We start from the raw sequence: 15,221 nt of genomic DNA, 5'->3' as shown, positions 1-15,221 counted from the left end.
TCTGTGTTCCCGTCGGGAGGGACCAGGCGGGTTTGAAATGGTACGTGGTTCTGGGCGAAGCCCGTGGTTTCCCCGTCTTATTTCTGCGCGAGGGAAGGGTGTGTGTGTGTTTGTGTGTGAAGGACCTGGACCCCAGACAGCGTCGTCCTCGCACGTCCAGTCCTTGAGCCGTGTTTCCACCAGCTCTGGCGGCCCTGCTCACAATTTGTTTTTCCACCTGTCGGGTCGCTGCTGCTTCTAATTATAAAGAGCTCCTAGTAGCGGCGGTGTGAAGTTTTTCGGGTTATCGTCCAGTTTGCAGGGAAATCTTACGGTCAATTCTTTTGTCAACTTGGATGTCTCTCTGGCACCGGGCCGGGAAGGGAAGCTGGTGACCCACCAGCCTGGGCTTGTGTGTGTGCCTTCTAGTAGTTGGGAGATCGGCTGAATTCTTCTTTATAAATATTTAAAAAAATATTTTTAGGTGTTTGCCTGTTAGCTGTAGCTTCTGAAGTGGAAGTACTAATCGAGCCACTTCATATATTTTTTTTTAAAGTTTTAATTGCTGGGCTCTCTAGAATGTTAAGAGCGCCCCCCTCCCCCCCTCCCCCCCAGATCATATTTTTGATGGAAACTTTTGAGCAGAGCCGGTGGGTTTTGTTTGTTCCCAACTAAAACATGTTGATCCTGCATTCTCGTTTAATTTTTCAGAAGCTGGGCAAAGCCTCACCATATGTTTGATAAGTCTGGATTCTGCTTATGTTTGCAAGCTCGGTGCTAATTTTATACAGTGAGCCATGATAAGGTTTGGATAGGTCATGATTAACCAGTACTTAAGTAAACAAAATAGGACTGATCTTTTAAAAAAAGACATGTTCATAGTTTTGTTTGGTACCTTATGTCTTCATGTCATTTAACAATAACTGAAATGTAACCCACCAAATAAAGTTCTTTATGCTTAAATCGGCAAGGCATTTCGTGCAACAAGGCGTTTCATGGCATACTTATGGGTGCATTCATAAATTTTTGAAAGCTTATTTTTGGGATATAATGTTTAACCTGTTTGAAGATTGTTTTTCTTTTATTTTTTTAAACTTATTTGTTTTTAATTGTGTTAAGGTAGGGGTGTGTTGAAATAGTTGAGATTTTGGACATTTTATTTTTTTGTCATTATGGGAAAATTGAATAACAATTTTGTAATTTTTTTTTTCTATTCTAGGGAAAATACTTACTAAAAAAATTTCTTAGTTTAAAACCATGCTTTAAAAAGGTAAGATGAGCTTGAAATCTAGAACAGAACCAGCCATTAAATGTTTCAATTTTATATTTGGACATTGCTGACTACAGTAGCTAAACGTACATATTAGGCAAGCCAGATCATAACATGGTGAGCCAGTCTTAGTTTATTGTCATAATACCTTTTCCAGTGAACTAGTCATTATCTTGCTTGTAAACCAGTCATTGGCTTCTAGGCATGGAGATTTAGAGTCACATAAAAGTGGGTGGTTTTGGTGAGATGATAATTCTTGTAAACATGCTTGAAAAGAAGCTTCAGATCATACTATTTTAATTTTTTGGATGTTTCGTCATGGGATGCCATAAATAAGGTGCAAATTACAGAGGTAGGTTGCTGTAGCTAGTATGGCAGGGCATATAAGTATTTGTTTAACATGAGGAATTGAAAGCCCCCTTGCAATTTAAAATAGCAACAGTTGTCAAATGCACTTTTTTATTCAGCTTTTGTTTTTAATATTTCATACATGAACACTGAAGGCATACGCAGGGTGTCCCCAGAAATGTTTACACACTTTAACAACTGATAGCTCAGTTTTGAAAATAAAATGTATTTTAATAAACACTGCCTTTATACTGGTAATTAATTCAAAGTCTGTGCATACATTTTTGGGGGACATGCCTGTATATGGAAGTGAGTATGGGACAAATGTAAATTTCAGAGTGCTGAAATACTACTTCCCATCCATTGAATGAAATACTTGTTTGCATGTTATTTTCTTTTTTTTTTTAAATAAATATTTTTATTGATTTCAGAGAGGAAGGGAGAAGAAGAGAGAAATAGAAACATCAATGATGAGAGAGAACCATTGATTGGCTGCCTCCTGCATGCCCCCTACTGAGGATCAAGCCTGCAACCCAGGCAAGTGCCCTTGCCAGGAATTGAACCTGGGACCCTTCAATCTGCAGGCGGACACTATCCACTAAGCCAAACCAGCTAAGGCTGTTATTTTCCATTTGAATGTCTGAATGACTTACTTTGGTAACTTCTGAAGTTAATTTTGCAAGGTAAAGGAGTTAACTTTCTTAATATGCTGTTCTCAGTCTAGTAGTTCACTAAGAGTGATGATATGCTCAGTTAGAATTGCATTATTGGTACTTAATTCAGAGGCAAAAAATGTCGTCCAATTGCTACTTAACATTTGAATTTGTAGGTAGCAATATATAGATTAAGGGTGTTTGATCTAAGGAACTTTGAAATTCTCCATATATAAAATACCTCTTTAGAGTTATTCTTGCCTCGGACACAAAATAATTTGCTATGTAATGATTATATTGTTGCTGTTAAAGGAAATGTTCATATAAAATTTCTGGGTTTGCAGCTGTCCTAATTTCCTAGTGTCTGAAGTTGAGATTTCTAATGTGGCATGTTTAACTTGGAAGTTACTTGTAGACAAACTAGAACTTTGTTAAAATGGAAGAATCTACCAGTATGTTGTATTGCTTTTTAAAAGTTGCCTCTCTCGCCCCACACAACTTGCTGAAAGCTTTGTCATGGCTAACCCTTTCTGTATGATACAAATGTAAGCCTAAAGAAATTATTTTAAATGTCCTACTGGTTCTGGATCCAGCTGCTTAAAAAGTATATCTTTTTAAAAATATATATATTTTATTGATTTTTTACAGAGAGGAAGGGAGAGGGATAGAGAGCCAGAAAATTGATGAGAGAGAAACATCGATCAGCTGCCTTCTGCACACCTCCTACTGGGGATGTGCCCGCAACCAAGATACATGCCCTTGACTGGAATTGAACCTGGGACCTTTGAGTCCGCAGGCCGATGCTCTATCCACTGAGCCAAACCGGTTAGGGCTAAAAAGTATGTCTTGCCTAGTACCTTTTAGCACCTGGAGTTGAATAGGGATATATATTCGGAGGAGAAGTTTTAAATCAGGGTAATTTTTTAGGATAGCCAGAACACTTAATGTGACCAACTTAAGGAAATACAGTCCAGTTCTCTTGGTTGGCTTGGTGTAACTAAGAGTGGTTTGGTGAAAAACACCTAATGTTAGTGTGCTGATTCTGTAGGTTTGTCATAGCTGTTGGTTTGGACCTCATCTAAGTCACTGTTAGGACCAAGCTAGAATAGAGATGGAGGATGTATGTTACATATTTTACCCGAGTGTTTGTCAAATTAGACCTTGACCTCTTTAGCAGTTCAGGCTGCTTTCCTCAGTTGATACTTGGGCCATATGTCACTACACAAAGGCAGCATATTGCCTTGATTCTGACGCGCACGGGTGTTATCCTAAGGGACTTAGAGCCTCTACTCTTACTACTTATGTGGAATCTAAAAGAACTGGATGGATATTGAAAGTACTGTATTTTTAGGGTGCCATTTGTGGTTTGGGATAGTTAAGTCATTTAACTGATTTACTTTGTCTTTACTATGTTTAGTAGTGAATGAAATAATCAGTACTTAAAGTATTTTATATCGTTTTTATTGAAACACATTTTTTATTGATTAATTTGAGAGAAAGGAAAGGGAGACACAAACACACACACACACACACACGGGGGGGGGGGGCGCATGGATTTGTTGTTCCACTTATTTATACATTCATTGGGTGATTCTTGTATGTGTCCTGGGGATCTAACCCAAAGCCTTGGTGTATTGAGATGATGCTCTAACCTACAGAGCTACCCTGCCATGGCCCCCAAATCAACACTTTTTTCAGCTTTTTCCAACAGAAAGGCTTTGAAATGAAACAAACCAAAGACAGTATCTTTTACCTTAAATGTGTTTTGTTACTTTGACCCAAACAGTTTCTCTAATATTCTAAAAGTGATAGTTGTTTGTTTCTTTCCCTGTGGGAGGGTGATGAGAGGGAAGTTAGTGGGGCAGGAAAGGTAGTGAAAGCTGGGCCACAGTGCTGGGAAGAGATTAGTGTGGTTGGATTTGGGAGACTTAGAAATCTGTTTTCACTTTAAATGTTGAAGTTGCTAGCAACCAAAGTTCATTTAGTTATAGTCAATTAGGTATTGTGGTAGCTTGGGGAAAAGATTGAGAATATGCTGTGACACCCTGGCCAGGTGCTGGCTGGCGTGTCTTCCACGAAGGTGGCAGATTCGATTCCTGGTTGGGTGAACAGAAGGCTACCGAACCATGTTTCTCTCTCAGATGTCTCTCTCTCTCTCTCTCTCTCTCTCTCTCTCTCTCTCTCTCTCCCCCCACCCCATAATTCCTTTCTCTTTAAAATCATTAAAAAACAAAACCATATCCTCGGGTGAGGCTTAAAAAATAAAATAAAATGCCACGACACCTGCTAAGTGATCAGTCTTGTGAAATAGTATCTGTTTATCATCCTCGACCAATTTTTAAAAATCCTGTTCCCTTCCACTTTGTGTCTTTTGTTTTTCAATCCAAAAGACTTTTTTTTTCTTAATGTAGAATTTAGGGAATATGAGCTTTCTATCCAATTAAAAGAAAATCTTATGTTATAGGCCTGACTGGGGTGACGAGCATAGAACATATCATTCCTATTAAAATGGGTTTGATTTATAGGAATACTTTTTTGGTCTTATAATAAATAATAAAATTAAGATGCACATCATATATAAATCTAGGTTTTTCAAACTGAATTCAAACCCTGACCTCTCTGATATCAGTCACACAGTTCATTTTTACCTTTTGAGATAAACATTTCTTCTTTTAAAGAGTAGGTTTCCAGATACACTTTTTATATTGTATTTTTTTTTGCTGTTTTGTCATTTTCTTTTAAAACAAAAAGATTACACCTAAAAGAAGTGGAGATTTAGAGAATAATAATAAAGGAAAATGAAGTACTTTGGTCATTTGAGCTGTACTTTTTCCTAAAGGTAAGGACCTAAATTGTGAAAGATGGATCCTTTAGGTTATAACTCTTGGTTACCTTGAAAATAAAGGATGGAAAAAATAAAGGAAATAAAAGTTGGCAGGGATAGTCAAATACATTTTTTTTGCATAATTGTTAATGCTGAAGCATCTTTTCTAGTATGAAAAAATTATGATAGATACTGAAATAATCACATGAACACAATATGAGTCACTCTCCCCTCTTTAATATTTTGTAGCCATTTATTATAAATTATAGTTGATTACATATAGCTTATTAAGAAAATTGTCTTTGAGCTATGATAAACAATGTGAAATTTGGCCATATATGACTAGCCAATTATTACAGTTTAGAAATCTTTCGAAAGTATTTGACTTACTATAAAACATTTACATTAACTTTGACTTCTTCAATTTCTCCCTACTTTTTAAAAAAATAGTTTAAAAACTATTTTACAGTTTTTTAAAAAATAAAATAGCAAACTTGCTTAGAAAATGTTTACTTATAAAGCAGTTATTTAAAGGCCTGAAAATTATTTGCATGTATTTTGACTGTGTTATCTGTTTAATAATACAAGGAGAGTCTTGTAGGTTGGGTAAACTATACGACTTTAGATATATAATGCTACAGTGTTAAATAGTTAATAAGTTAGATAAAGTGATAACATATTGAAAATTGAACCTGACTTTCTAGAGACATTTCTTCTAACGTATAATTTAAATTAATGCTTCTGAGGATTTAAATATGTAATATGTTACAATTTCTATGGAAATATTATATAGAGTATAGTGACAAATGGAAAATTATAGGTTATGCTGCCACGCTTCACTACATTCTCAAAACAAAACAAAAACATATTTTGGGCCAACTTATAATCAGTTTCAGTGGAGAAGGTACAAGTATCTCTGCAGTATATTAGTTGTAGTTTCCTATTGTTTACTTTGTTTATTTTTTTAATAGTTATCTGAAGGTATATTTTAATTGAATTTAGAGAGAGGAAGGAAAAGGGAGAGAGAGAAACATGGATGGGTTCCCTCTCATACATGCCTAGACTGGGGATCAAACCCTGCGACCTGAGTATGTGCCCTGACCTGGAATTGAACTCTTGATCCTACAACGCTCCTACCAACCGAGCTATACTGGCCAGGACTGTAGTTTCATATATTTTAGTTAATTAAGAATAGTATTGGGTTAAAAATATTAGATTTTTAACCTGTTGAGCATACTTTAAGTATTTCGTTATATAACTGACCACAAATGAAAAAAATGTTAATGTTGGGTAGAAAAATTATAAAATATTTGTTTGAAAACTGTTTTATCCAGTACATCTTTGAATGTCACTAAGTGGAAAGTTCTGTGCTATGAATGAAGAGAGTTAAGACACAATCCCTGCTTTGAGCAAGTAGTAGGTGAAGTTAGCTAAGTACTGGAAATTTTCTTTTGTATCTGAGGAAAATAATCATTTAAATATAGCACAATCAAATTTCTTAAGACTTCATTTCATTTTGTTAAATAGAAGATATTTAAAGTTACCAGGAATAGTTCAGTTTCTTAATGTTGTGTGTCACCACTCTTACCACAAAACCAAAAAACAAACAAAAAAACAAACCCATTTAAAAATTCTATGCATTTTATTTTGGTGATAATAAAATTATAACCAGTTTAATAGTCCAAAGGTCTTACAAAGACATGCTATATATTAATTTAAATCAAGGGGAAGATTACCCTGGTCAGGTAGCTCAGTTGATTAGCGTGTTATTCTCATACACCAAGGTTGCAGGCTCGAAACTTGGTCAAGGTACATACAAGACTCAATCAATAAATGTATAAATAAGTGGAACAACAAATTGATGTCTGTCTGTCTGTCTCTCTCTCTCCCCCTCTCCCTCTTCCTTTCCCTCTCCCTCTTTTCCTCTCTTTCATTTCCCTCCCTCCTTCCCTCCCTCGCTTCTCTCCCCCCCCCTCAAAATCAGTAAATAAAATTTTAAATAAGTCAAGGAAAAGGTCATATTTCTCATATATAGTTAATAATTCAGTTCTTTTCCTTCTGGGCATAATTCATTGCCTGAGAAAATTCTAATAGGTTTGCCTTTCTAAAATTATATTATTACCTTTCTTCTAAATTTGGGATGTAGTGCTTTTCAAACCTCATTTCTGTGCTGACCTGTGGAAAGAAAATAGAAGGGTAAAAATAGGGTATAGAAAGAATTCAATTTTAAGGTACTTTTAAGAATATTGAAATAACTAGCTATAACTTATTTGAAAGCACTAAAAAGAAGGGATATTGTTTGTATATTTAATTTATGTAAATCAAAAATACAATTAACTTGGGGTTCTTAAAGCAGAGTCATGCAAAGAGCAAATATTGTATTTCGTTCCTCTTATAATTCTATATGATATATTCTTAACTGAAATTTGACAACTTGGTAATATTTTAATATTTTATACATGTATATTTAAAATGGAATTCTGTATCAAAACTTAGGGTGTTAAAGACTAACACAATTGGTTTACCAATAGCTTTTGAGTACAAAATAGTTGAAATGTTTGCCTTGTAAAATGCCCTAAGCTTAGCATGGCATTTCTGAAAGTATTTCTAGTGGTTACTCTGTAATTTGCAAAATCTCTTTAAAGCATCTCACATTTAAACGTGTAAAATTGTTTCCTTTTACTCTGATTTGAAGAAAACAAAATACCTCAATTTATAACCTATTAGAAGGTAACAATATTACATTTTAGGAAAAGGTTACATTTAAAAATGTAAAATAGTATCTGAACTGTTTCTTCAGGTCGAAAACCATGTCTTAAAAGATTTCTGTATCCCTAAAGTGCCTAATAGACATTGGGGAATCACATATATTATTATTATAAAAGTAACCAAATTCAGGCATGCTACATTCTACCTATCCCCTTATTCCATGTAGAAAATCTTTGAGTAGCTTGACAGGTATCTGACCAGGTGCTTGTGAATGTGTCATATATACATTTGACTTCTCAAAACCCACTCTACTCCTCACCTCTTTTACTTGTAGCAGATGAGTCTGTTTCCCTCATACAGGCCAGTTGGTATGAACTTCCTGCAGATTTCCAACCCTCTATTTCTGAAGGTAACTTCTACCAGAACACATTGTGCTTTCACTACTTTCTCAGGAAAGCAACATCCCTTTCCCTCCAGGGTTACCCCGTTCTCTGTTGTGGATTTCATACTGAATTGTGTTTTTCAGCATCTGGAGCTCTCCAGTAATATCAAGTCCCCTCTTTTTATTCTTTGGTCTTTTTTTTCTTCAACCTTTTAAAAAGGTATCTGAGATTTTAAGTGGCCATCTTTTAATTGGGCCTCCTTAAGTTTCTGGACCTCTTTTCTCTTTTCTTTTTCTTCCAAATTTATTAAATGTGTACTATAGCCCCTATCTAAATTTCTATTCACTTCTCAGCCCTTGGCAGTATTTTTCTGTTCATTTATAGCTTATGTGTTTCTCCAGATGATTGCATAATCTCTACTATAACTTATTCAAGTATGAGCTTTTAGCTCATCGTTTGAACTATGATCTCATTATTTCTCCCCAACAGGTAGCTCAAACTGAATTGACTACCTTATTTCCAAATTGGTTTCTTTTTCTGTATTTCCTCTTTTGTGTCCTTACTCACTTCTCTCTTTAAAAAAAATTACTGATTTCAGAGAGAAAGAGAAAGAAACATTGATTTTTTTGTTCTACTTATTTATGCATTTATTGGTTGATTCTAATATGTGCTCTGACCAGGGATCAAATCTGTAACCTTGGTGTATTGGGTTGATGCTCTAACCAACTGAGCTATCCAGCCAGGGCCTTACTCATTTTTATTGTTGTTTATGTTTGAAACTTTAAGTTTTTTAAAAATTGATTTTGGAAAGAGATGATGGGAAGAGAGAGAGAGAGAGAGAGAGAGAGAGTGAGAGAGAGAGAGAGAGAGAGATGGAGGGAGAGAGAGAAACATTGAGTGGACATTTGATCAAATTATTAATCTAGGATTGAACTTCCCCTGTTGATTTGAGTTGTTTCAAGGGTAGATTAGGCCCTTGCCAGGTTGCTCAGATGGTTGGAGCGTCCTCCCTTACAACAAAAGGTTGCGGGTTCTGTACCAGCTCCAGCACATACTTAGGTTTTGGGGTTCCACTCCTGGTCAGGATGCCTGCCAGAGGCAGCTGATTGATGTTTCTCTCTAAAAGGATCAATAAAAACATATCCTCCTTTAAGGATTAAAAGGGGAACAAAGTAGATTGGTTTAGGAGGTGGTCTGGTAAGGATTATTTGACCTTTGCTTTCTTCATCTTTAATATTTCATACGTATCTTTACATGGATTTTTAAAGTAAATAAAAATTTCGTGGTGTTTTGAGAGAGTGGAAGAGGGGAGGGAAGGGGGAGAGAGAGAAACATCCACCTGAGAGAGACACATGGATTGATTGGTTGCCTTGGCCCCACCTCCGCCTGGATGGGGCCAGGAATCAAACCCACAACCAGGTATGTGCCCTTGACCCTTTGGTCTGAAGGCCCACGCTCTAATCAATGAGGCAAACCGACCAAGGTTCGTGGTGGTTTTGGGGACATATTTCCTATAAAGTAGAAAGGAAATTATTTGGCTTTCTGTTAAGGGAGTTGTCATAACCCAAAGTTATAAAACTTATTTTTTCTGGCATCATCATAGCCTCCTATTTTATTTGAAATATCTGCAAAGCAGTCATTCCCCACCCCTACTGGTAGACAGTGGTATTGTGTTGAATGGAAATAAAATGTCCCTTTGTGCTTAAGTTTTATAAACTAGATTTGAATTGTTAAGCTTAAAGTTTATTTCAAGGAAGAGAGTGCTTTGAGTGAACTTTTTAGTCAGCTTTTCAGTCAGTATTTCCATTTCTGAGTTTTGGTATTATATGGTTTGGAAAATCTAGGGAATTATATGCTGTGGTAAGAATAGTCCTTAAATATTGTTTTTAATTAATTCCTTCTAGCCTTTCTTAAATAAAGATTTATATTGGCAGGGTAATTTCTAGCAGCTTTGAAATACCCAACAGGTCATTTTCTGTTCCAAAAGCTAGAATTTTTTGCTAAGTCAGAGGAAGCTTGTTATTTAACATGCTGATTTGTGTTACAGTCGACACATTCCCGAGATGCTTTGTTCACAATGCTGATGGAAAATACCCAAGACTTTAGTGTTTTCAAATAAATGTTTTGTGGGTGTCTCAGACAGCAGGTTTATTTTATGAAGTTTTACAGCATGTGGTGGTTCATTTATGTGAAAATATTTCTTATGTGAAATGTGTTAGTGTAACTAATTTCCTGGATAGAATACTGGTAAAACAACCTGTTAATGATATAGGTATTTAAAATACTGAGATTTAAATGACCAGTGAAGAGTTAAACTCATTTACTATTCACACTAAAAGTTTATTTTATTATATATCCCATCTTTTATACTAACAAGACATGTTACTTTGTCTTTTGTAAATATGCTCTCAAATTACAAAGAAATTTAGACATAAAATAGTGTGACTAGAAATTACTTTTTATTATCTGAATATTGCTAGTTATGTAGTTCCATTTTTCTAAATCCTGTTGTAGAGCCCTGTATAGACTATACTGGGGTTTTCTATCCTTTCAAGAATGAAAAGGCCTTTTTATTATCAAATTTATTGGACCACATAGTGAAATTCTAATTTTAGTCTCTATTGATGAGAAAATTACATAATAACCCAAAGTTCCAAAAGCTACTGTGAATTAAGTAATACTTTTAAATGAAAAGATTTTCTTTCACGGCTTATGAATACTTTTTTATTAATGATGGCAGAAGATGGATCCCAGGGACTCATTGTATGCCTGATCATTCTAGATTTTAGGTGATTTGGGCTTGCCTAACATATTCAGCAGTTCACCTCCAAGTGTGTAACCCTCGAAGAGCAGCCTTGTGCAAAAAAACCATTGTTTTATGCCTGTCACTCATTCTTTTTGTTTATCACTTGACAAAAGCTCAGACCTACAGAAAAGTTAAAAAATAATACAAAGGATTCTTATATATCTTTAACCTAAATTCTTTAAACATTAACATTTTACCCCATTCGCATTTACCTTTTCTCTATATATTGTATTTCCCCCCCTGAACTTTTTTAGAGTAAGTAACAGACATGATATCCTTTTACCCAATTTTTCACTACAAGTTTTTATGTCTCCTTAGTTTTGTTGTAATCTGTAAAGTGTTTCAGTTTTTGTGTTGTTTTCCTGATATTGACATTTTGACCAACACTACGTGTTTTTTAAGAATGCCCCTCAATTTGGATTTGTTTGTCTTCTTGTGCTTAGAAATATCACAGTGAAGTGTATTGCTACTAGCTCATCATATCAGGAGGCACGTGATGTTAATATTGATCATTTGGTAAAGGTGGCATCTGTTGGCTTCTTCTTTTTGATTAATACCTATCTTGTGGGGGTGTATTTTGAAGCTGTGTAAATGTCAAGAACTCTGAAGGGTCTTGCAAGATAACAAATTAGCCATGGATGCTGGCAGCAGATAGGAGATAAAGGACTTTCTTACTCATAGTAATAGCAATGTAGTCAATATGTCAGTATTTGCCTTGTCCCCCAACTCGGTTCCCACTGGGTGATGTGAACAGGACCAGGTGACCCCTGCACAAAAGGAGTCACGTTGTAGGAGAGGAACCCAGGTTTAGGAAACTCGAGTTTTATATAAGGGGCAAGTAAGCTTGCCTGACATTTGCCCAAGAGAGTCATTACCTTTATCTTACTGGACATTAGACAGCCTGCCCTTTGCTCAGGAGGAAAACACTATTTCTACTTCCCAGGCTGTTCAGTATACGAACATCTTTCAGAAGTGACTCCAGAACAAAGGCAGTCAGTGTCTCTATTTGCAAGACATGGAGAAACATGAGAGACTCACATTAAATTGTCTCCCAAAAAACTTTGTTATTCAAGCTTTCACCCACCAGTTTTTGCATCCATTGGTAATTCTTGCTTGAATCAGTTATGATTGTTGCCAAATGGTAAATTTTTAATTCTATCATTTCTTTACATTTATTATTTGCTTTTTTTTTCTGACTTATTCCCCAGATACCTCACTTTTGCCCTGTGAGATAACTTCCCAAGTAAACTCCCTGAATATAGGTCTTTCTTTAAGATTCTACATTTAAGGGAACTCAGGCTAAGTCACAAGGCACCTCAAACTCAGCATCTAAAATTGAGTTCAATTTTTCCTCTAAATTCTCCTTCTGCTTTTTAAAAATACATTTTCTATTATTATTTAGTGATCGTTTTTTTTTAAAGCCAGAAACATGGTTGTGTCAGTTCCTTCCTTTCTTACTCCTCACCAAGTTCTGTGGTTCTTCCTTCTGTCTGCCTGTTGGTAATCAGTACTTTCGACCTCACCCCCTTAGTGTATGCCTCCGCTCAGGCTCTGATCAGCTCTTATCTGGACTATTACTATAGTCTTCCCACGGTTCCATTATTACTCCTTTCTAGTTTATCCTTCACAGCTTTGCCTGAGTAATCCTTTAAAAATACAAATATGATTCTGTTTTTTAATTTGACTTTGGCTCAGCCTGGAAGACAAGGTTCTTTTATGATGTCTTTTTAAAGTTGTCTTTCTTCTCAAGGACCATCTTTTTCTCTAGCTCCCTCTCCACTGGCAAGTTACGTTTTAGTGTGGAGATTGACAAACTTTCTTTCAGGGTTAGTTGGCAAATATTTTAGGCTTTGCAAGCCACATGTGGCCTCTGTTGCATACTTAAAAAAAAACACCCTTTAAAAATGTAAAAACCATTCTTAGCTTGTGGGTCATACAAAAATAGCCTGGGTCCGATTTGGCCAACCATAAATTGTGGGTGCTGTTCTAGCCAGTATGTCATGTTTTTCATTAGTCTCTGTCCTTACATGTGCTGTTGGTTTGTACTGCAAGGAATATCCTCTCCTACATAGCAGACTTCTTCTCACCACCTTCCAAATTTAACTTTTAGGTTAACTTTTTACTGAACCCTTTTTGTGCTCCTTTAGGGCACATGTTAATCATCCCCTTTTCTTTGCTACCTGCATCCTTATGTTATTGCCCTCAGTGTTGTTATATATGTACATATCTTTGCCTCTTGCTGGGAGCTCATTGATGAAAAAAAATGTTTATTTGGTTGGGGGGGAGGGCGGGAGAGAGCAGGCTAGAAGGGGTCAATGGGGGAAAAGAGCAGACATCTGTAATACTTTAACAATAAATATATTTTAAAAAATGTTTACTGCTAAATTCTTCCTGTTCCTAAATGTCTTTACTTGATTTGAATAAAAAAAAATTGAAAATTGAAATATAAATGGAATGAAATAGAGTATGGCTAATTGAATATGCTAATAAAATATCTAAAATGGTTGGTTATATATTTTTTGAAATTAAAAAGATACAATTAAAGAGGTTCCGTTATTTGGTAGATCCCCCCCTCCCCAATTCATTTAAAAATAATGGTAAGTGGCTTTTCTCTCGAGTCTGCTGATGCTGCCCCACTATCGCTGTTCTCATCAGCCTCTGCCTGCTCTCTCCTTGAGACTAGCTAGCACCATGCCTTCAGTGAAGTTGCAGCATTCTGATGGAGAGAAATTTGAAGGTGATGTTGAAATTGCCAAACAATCTGTGACTATCAAGACCATGTTAGAAGAGTTAGGAATGCGTGATGAAGGTGATGATGACCTAGTTCCTCTACCAAATGTTAATGCAAAATATTAAAAAAGGTCAGTCCGTGGTGCACCCACCACAAGGATGACCCTTCTCCCGAGGATGATGAGAACAAAGAAAAGCGAACAGATGATATCCCTGTTTGGGACCACGAATTCCTCAAAGTTGACCAAGGAACACTTGTTGAACTTACTCTGGCTTAGACGTTAAAGGTTTGCTTGATGTTACATGCAAAACTGTTGCCAATATACTCAAGGGGAAAACTGAAGGGATTTACAAGACCTTGCATATCAAAAGGGACTTTACTGAAGAAGAGGAAGCCCGGGTACAGCAAAGAGAACCAGTGGTGTGAAGAGAAGAAGTTGTGCCTGGCACTGTAACACTGTAAGGATTGTTCCAAATACTAGTGCAATGCTTTGTTTCAACTATTAATATAAATATAAGACAAGTGCAAATCAATTGCTTTAGCAGAATATTGTCCTCACTGCATGTGTAGTTTGGGTTTAGATTCCAAACATATGGCTAAGTTTCTTCCAATATGATCGAAAGTCTCTTTTTTCGTTGCTCTGGATAAAACTGAATGGTGGGTTCTCTATAAACAGTGGCATTTTGGGCTTTCCCTCTTTTTGCAAAGCGATTTCTGCCTAGTTTATTGTCCAGTTAAAAGGTCTAGTGACCTTTTAAAAGTTGGCATTGTAAATAAAACAACTTGCAAAAGTTTTCTGAAATAGAAAAAATAAAATAAAAATAATGTAAATTTTGGCTATGAAAGTATAGAGTAATAAATTAATTTTCATGCAACTGCCATCCTGGGTGCAAACTAACAGTACATATAATTGAAGTCTTTTTCCTTTCGTTCTGGCATTTTTATCATTTCCACACATGTTTTTATACCTTACCACATACTTACTATATCTAAAAGCACAGCATAGATTTGTCGCTGTTAATTTTATAATAAATGGTACATGCTCTTCTGCAACTTGTTTTCTTCTTTACATTGTTGTTTTGAGATTTATCCATGTTGATATGTGTAATTTCTGCTAATTCATTTTGCTGCACATGATTAATTCCAACATGCATAGCTTTTCCTACATTTTAACTGCTTTGAAATTGTGATACATTTTATTTTATTTTATTTTATTAATGTATTTTATTGATTTTTTACAGAGAGGAAGGGAGAGGGAATAGAGAGCTAGAAACATTGATCAGCTGCCTCCTGCACACTCCCCACTGGGTATGTGCTCGCAACCAAGGTACATGCCCTTGACCGGAATCGAACCCAGGACCCTTGAGTCTGCAGGCCGATGCTCTATCCACTGAGCCAAACCGGTCAGGGCGAAATTGTGATACATTTTAAAATAAATTTTTTGCCCTTACAATTGGTATTTTTTCTTTTTTGTGGTATATAAATCCTATATAATAAAAGGCTAATATGCAAATTGAC

General features: G+C 35.8%; 1 protein-coding gene and 1 pseudogene across 5 annotated transcripts in view; both read left to right on the top strand.

Annotated features, from left to right (window-relative positions):
- Positions 1-16: 16 nt before the first annotated feature.
- Positions 17-15,221, top strand: part of HIPK3 (homeodomain interacting protein kinase 3) — a 64,669-nt gene continuing 49,464 nt past the window's right edge. For 4 of the 5 annotated variants that reach the window (XM_015568989.1, XM_015568988.1, XM_006771457.2 and 1 more), the window contains exon 1: positions 18-40. The gene's annotated coding sequence lies outside the window, so the exon portion shown is untranslated. Of the gene's footprint in view, positions 41-15,221 lie in introns of all 5 variants that reach the window. The other variant, XM_006771459.2, reaches the window with a different exon arrangement.
- Positions 13,287-14,514, top strand: LOC102756152 (annotated as a pseudogene).

The sequence above is a fragment of the Myotis davidii genome, unplaced genomic scaffold, assembly GCF_000327345.1.
Source record: "Myotis davidii unplaced genomic scaffold, ASM32734v1 scaffold425, whole genome shotgun sequence".
NCBI classification, from domain to species: Eukaryota; Metazoa; Chordata; class Mammalia; order Chiroptera; family Vespertilionidae; genus Myotis; species Myotis davidii.
Note: the sequence above shows the minus strand (reverse complement) of the source record. Positions and strands in the feature narration are given on the sequence as shown.